The sequence below is a fragment of the Pyxicephalus adspersus genome, chromosome 4 (assembly GCF_032062135.1).
Source record: "Pyxicephalus adspersus chromosome 4, UCB_Pads_2.0, whole genome shotgun sequence".
In the NCBI taxonomy this organism is placed as follows: domain Eukaryota; kingdom Metazoa; phylum Chordata; class Amphibia; order Anura; family Pyxicephalidae; genus Pyxicephalus; species Pyxicephalus adspersus.
In genome coordinates this window covers 75,830,449-75,837,240 of record NC_092861.1, presented here as the reverse complement: position 1 = coordinate 75,837,240, position 6,792 = coordinate 75,830,449, and positions in this window count along the sequence as shown.

Sequence of the window (6,792 nt, the reverse complement as noted above, 5' to 3'; positions counted from 1 at the left end):
CCATATGGAGTAATTATATAGCTAGATTGACACAACCATATTGTAGCAGACCACACTGCTTGCTATTATTAAATGACTCCCGTAGAGAACTGCTGGTATACGAAGGAACCTTTTAGAATCCTGAGATTTCTTTCATAATATCTTATGTTTGTATACAAACACATATAAAAGTACTTTTTCTGCCCTTTCCTCATGTCTATTAGGAGATTATTGAAGCGTGAAGAGCCTGTATCTTCAGCATATTTAGGAACCTCATGCTAAATATTTTAGTGGTGCAGAAGCAATATGAAGTAGATGTGGTTGGTAGTATTTCTGCATCATATTTTAAACATCTGAGCCCTGACAAGTCGTCAGTGTAACCAAACAGATGGCTGATATCATGTATGATGAATGGGCTTTACAGTTTATTCTCTCAAGATGAGGCTCATACATCTTGCAGACATTGTTCATACAATTATTTACTGTTTTATGGTGAATGTGGACTCTACCTTCATAAAAATCTTCATTTAAACGGCCCAACACGTCAACCTTTTTATCTTTCATTATATATCATTTTTATAAATATAACAGTATATTCTTATTTTTGTATTATATGATATTATTTATGAACTTAATATACCTGAATGTTGTTCAGGGCTTGCCTACAATAACTTGAATTCCTAAAGTATTGTCCTAAATTTTGGATTAAAATCCATTGCCCATGTTCCTTACCAGCTACACTTCCAGATGTTCTTTGTATGATGTTCAGATGTCTTTGCAGCACTAGGTCCCAGGTTCGAATCTCGGCCAGGACATTATCTACAAAGAGTTTGTATGTTCTTTCCATGTTTGCGTGGGTTTCCTCCAGCCACACCGGTTTTCTCCCACATCCCAAAAACATGCAGTTAGGTTATTTGGCTTCCCCTCACAATTGATATTACACTGTTATAATGACAAATGACTATGGTAGGGATGTTAGATTGTGAGCTCCTTTGAGGGTAGAGTTAGTGATATGACAATGGTCTTTGTAAAGCATTGCTTAATATGTTGGTAGTATATAAATACTCAATAATAATTGAAAGCAGTTTGTGCCCACTCAGATGGGTTGTCTTGTAAGTATTGTCACGCTGCCACAGTCTTTATATCCATTTCCAGTCTTTAGGTCTATGTCTGCCATCATCCACAATTAATTGCTAAATAAATGGAAAATAATGTGCCAAGACCAATAAAAAATTACCCAAAGTTGTAAAATACTATCTGCTAAAAGCTAATATTTTATTGTTTGTAAAGTACCTTTTTTTTTACTAAAATCCCATGTATGTGAATATAACATTAACTATTATAGAGAATATTATCTTGATGCTCAAATCACAAAAACACTAACATCAAAACCGTTTACTATATTATTTTGTATGTCTGGATGATCTATAAAAACAGCAATGCTGTATTGTCAAATAACACATTTTTACTGGTTCGTTATCTCAGGAAATTACAGTCTCAATGAGACTAAATGTAACTCTCATTTCAGATTAAAACATCTGTGTCTTACAGTCAATTCCTTGATACAAAGATAAAAAAAAGTAGTAATTTTCTCATCTTTTGAAAAAGGAGACATTAATCATGTGTGATTGACAAGGAAAGGAAGGCTTTGTGATCATCTAGATATGGCATGTATTAGCAGTAACTTGGGAAACAATTAAAAACGATATATTCTTTTGATGACAGATGTTGCAAAGCAGAATAATATGTCCTAATAGGAAAGCACCAACACAAGTAATTAAAATGTTTATGAAAAGTGTGTAAAGATAGAATGAATATGTCCTCAAGTCACACACCAGTCTTTAGAGATACCCCATTTCTAATCGTATACAAGCCCAAAGGTTTGATTGATAACAGCAGCATCAGTCAACTTCATATCTACATTCAGCACCTTCAAAAACACATTTAAAGTAAACCTGTCACAAATCAGGGTAATTCTAATTAAGCATATGATGAAAAATATATGAGCAGAGGACGTCAAAACAGTTGGTTAGATCTTGAGACATTACATGCAGATCTCAGGTATTGGTTGTGAGTTCCCATGTCCTCCTGTGCCTCCCTTCTAGTAAATGAGGATATTTATGACATTTTAATGACTTTTAAGGCACCAAATTATTTCAATAAACTACTAAAACCCAAATTTTTTAAAACAAAAATCCACTTCACAGGAGCAGTTAAAGATATAGGCAATGAAGCCATTGAGAAGAAAAAGGACTAGGAATCGAATACAACAATGAATCTTTAATTTAATATTATTGAATAATAATAATTGTCTAAGAAAAAACTTCATACTCATTTTCTCATTAAACTTTTTTAAACTTTTTCTTATGAGTTTTTTTCTTTTCACTTGGGGCATGTTTCTATATGTCTAACTGACCTCTCACTAGCTATTTGCCGACAATATTATGTTAGCTCTAATGACAACTCTGTAGTAAATTCAGTCTTTTTCCATGTTTTTTTTTTTTTTTGCAGACCAGCATTGCTACTGCTACCCTATGACATTGCAGTGCATAAGGACAAATGATCGGCCAATAATAAAAGAAAAACTTTTTTTTGCAAAGATGGAATTGGGGTAAGGGTATGTTTGTGAGATATCTATTTGTGTTGGGGTCATGACTATTTTAAAAATCTAATCAGGTGCAAATGCTCATTATTTAGCCCTGTCAGGCACAAAATTTCATATTTCTTAGTTGAAACAATCTCCCAAACAGCAATATTGTTACAATCCTTCATGCTTCTGTTTAATCACAATCAAGGAAAATAACTACAGTACATTTTGAGAATCCAGCATTCCCGAACATTTTTCTACATCACAAAAAAAAAAAAATTATCTACTGTACAGCTTTGAAGATTAGGGTCCTCCCTCGCAAGGAAGCGGAAAATTACAATTCTAAGAAAAAGCTGTACTTTTCATTTCCCCTTTGTGCATCAAAGTTAAAAATCAAATCATTCTCTGCTGTATCAGGCAGTGGTGACAGCATGTGGATATCAGTGCTGTAATTAAAAAGTCATTCAACTCACTTGGTAAAATGTAATTTAAACTGTAGTCACAGGTTGCTTTCTAGCAATCTATTTACCTCCCCATCTCCCCAGGCAAACAGTGGAGAGTGTGAACTGATCGGGTTTTAGTTATCCTCATACATAACAAATTTCATTTCAAATTGTGACTTTAATAAATGGTGTTATTTATAACATAACAGTGAGATTTCACTGCTCTTCAGCAAATACAAACCAAAGTGATAACTTCTAAGGGAAAAAAACTTTCCTCAGTTTGCTTCTTCTGGTAGTTGCACATTAATCTTGAAATAATCGTAAGAGTACCAATATTAGGCTTGTAGCCTTTGCTAGCTTCCATTAAAGGTTTTCTTCATATGCATTGTCTTTCTAATGAAGAATGTGGAAAATTAAGCATGACTTGTATTATTAAGCCTATAGCTATCCAAAGATTTCATACACAGATAGGATACATATATAGGATATGGTTTACCTGTTAAAGCATTTGTATTTAGTTCCATACCGTTCCCTGATAGGGCAGGGCAGAAAACCTGATTTTTCTCTTTTATTGTTAGGTACTCACAGGTCTCGTGGCCCAGAATATGAGCCTATGACTGGACAACGGAAGGTCACAAAGCACACCAATAAACTCATCTCTCTGTTAGCAAATCTTCCTGTTCGCACATAAGCACTGTAGCAGATATGAATGTCTTCTTGTGCTTTGTCTTTTCCTATAAAAATTATCCCAGATAGAATCAATATTTTTGTAGCTGAGAAAACAACTGGTTGAACTCCCTAACTATGTGACTATGGTCATTCAATGAAAAATTAAAAAAAAAACATTAATGCCTAGGTCACAGAGAATAGGTAGGAAGCTTCAGAAGACTTTTGCAATTATTTTTTCAATTGTGTGCAGATTGTTTTAGATATTTTGTTATTGCAAACTCATGAAAATAGTGCCATAATACTAATTTCAGTATGTTCTAACCAATCTCGATCTTATCCTAATGTTACACTGGGGCTCTGAGAAGTATATAAAAGCTGTGTTGGAAAACATTACAAAAAATAAATGATGTTCTAATTTTCCCCTAGACTCTAGGACTAAAAAGGATGAAGGACCACTGATGTTTTGTGAATGTTGGCAGATCAGCACAAACTGTTTATCCCTGCTCCGTTTGTCTGGTACAGTTAGCAATATGTTTTGCTCATGTTTGCATTAGGTGAAAACACTACTTTTTGGTTTACATATTTGCTGATTTGAATATTTACAAACTCAGGAGTGATTTGAAGGCAATTACTGATCAATACAGAATTAGGAAAATTTCAAAGAGAATAATGGTTTAGAATTAAATATAACTTCCTCAATGGGATTACAGATTATTTGGGGGAGCAGAAGAGTAGCAGAAAGCTTGGGTTTACTGGAGTAAAATAAGTTTTAATACTACCAGGTATATAAGAATGGGAAATTGAAACAAAAAAAGAAATAAACACTAATATCACAGTAAACTACTTTACCTATGTATTGTATTTACAAAAAGGAAAAGAAAATAATTATTTTGCGTCTGCTTAGTGTTAGTATGTTAATTAACAACTTAAAAAGGAAATAAACTCAAAATTAACCCAAAATAAAAAAGTCTGTCCATCAGGAGGTTTCTTTCATCGGGTCCCGTGTCATCCCAGTATCCATCTTCGGCCTAGCGCAGAGGGAAGTGCCGTCATCTTCTCCTCATTTCTTCTACCTACGTCACCAGATCGTGCACTGCGCAGGTGCGGGATTGAGTGACGTAGATTGGGAAAAAATTTGCCAATCTCACTGCGCATGTGTGGTATCCGCAATTTTTTACCCTATTGATAAAAAGGTGCAGCCAAAGCCTCCCCAGCTCTGGGCTCCCATTCATTCATGTTGTCCTAGGTGATCGAGAATTAAGGGATTTAAAAAAGAGTGTTTTATTAAAGAAAAAACACTAAGAAACAACATTTTTGCTTTAAATTAAAGGGTTGTCTACCCTTTTATGCAAATTCTGAGTTTAGGTACGCTTTAGAGATTGATAGTTGTCATAAAATTATTATTTTACTCTTTTGGTAATTTTAGATGTATATTTCATATCTGTAATAAAAAGGCTTTAAGCCAACTGTTCTAGTCCATCCAAGTTTCTGTGTAACCTCAGTACCCCTCCCATCCTCCCTCTCATCTATAAAGGGAGCATTCTCTTTATTGATAATCCATGTAAAAGGTATTCTTTACACAGACCATGGATTCTTATTCAATGGTTCTCCCATTGAATAACAATCCAAGAGGTGAATCTCCACTGAATGCCAAAGTAAGAAGACCCTTTATTAATGGCTATTTATCCAAGGATGAACATGAAACTGATGTTAGGGGCATATCTATTCTGACCACCTCTTTGTAAAGAGTGACTTAATTTTTACTAGGTGCTCCTAGTATTATACATTTCATGATTTTAACTTAAAATCATTTTCTTTATCTAAAGAATTTAAATAGGTTTCTAAAATGAGAATTCAGATAGATGGTAAATTGTTATATCTACAAGTTACTAATTCTTCATATAGAAATTTTAGCAGATTTTTTTTGAGAGTTGCAAAAACAACTGCAACAAACTGAAAATGTGATCTAATATAATAATAAAAACAAAACCTTTGTTTTCCTAAATAGTTGCAATCAGTGTATAGCATTATGCGGCAAGTTGCCTTAGTGTCTTGACTGCTAACCACGTTGTACTATGTAGCTATTATATATATATATATTATGTTGTATTAAAAAGAGGTTGCCTGTTCCAGCCACTCTGTATGAATTTCTGTGGGGTATAAAATATATTGATTTACCATCATTAGAATATTAGCAATTAAATATTTATTAGGAACAATGACCGCAATTGATCCTTTCACCAGGTCTTCATCAAGGGAACTTCTCATCATTGATATTGAAATATAGACAATGATTCTGTGGTTTTGAAAAATTCCCCAAGGCCCCCAAAATGGCTTTGAGGGCTAGAAAGACATCACCAGCATATAATAACATGCAACATCCATCATTCCCTAGGTTGAGTGGAAAGACTGAACATTTCAAAAATCTATAATCAAGGTTCTAACAATGTTTTGATGGAAGTACATTAGAAGACTATCAAATGTCCTGCTTTTTTATTGTCAAAACAGCTTTTCTGGTTCCACCTTTTATGTTTGCACTGGCTTTTGCAGTGCTAGTGTAAAAGCTGAGCTTTGGCTATTTTTCTATCTTTTTATTTTTAATAAAGCAGTAGTTTATGTCATGCCAGACAACACCCTGTGTAGACATGCTGCACAGGGTGTTGCTATCTTAATCTATGCTGAGTTGGGGGTGCCATGGATGAGCAGTGGCTATAAAATTGAATGAGTTGGCAAGGTTGTGACTTATATAGAAGGCTGTTCCATGCTATGCTGTTCTTCAAGTAAAGCCTAAAGTCCACCAGTAGTCCAGGCTATAATATGATGGAGGGCCTGACACTGATTTTTTCAAGTAGAAGCAAAGCAGTGTTACCATAAATACAAGCTAGGAAAGGCATCTAAATAAGATAAATCCTACTATACAATACAATACACTCATATAACATTTTCTTATTCATGTAGGATACAACATTTTTTTTTAAATAATGAATTAAAACAACATTATCATGTTTTTTGTGTGTAATCAGACACCAATAGGCCAAATTACATCAGATGCTTGAAAATAACACACAGAAGCATGTTTTGAAGAAAGGAAGCAACATAATTGGAACTGATGTT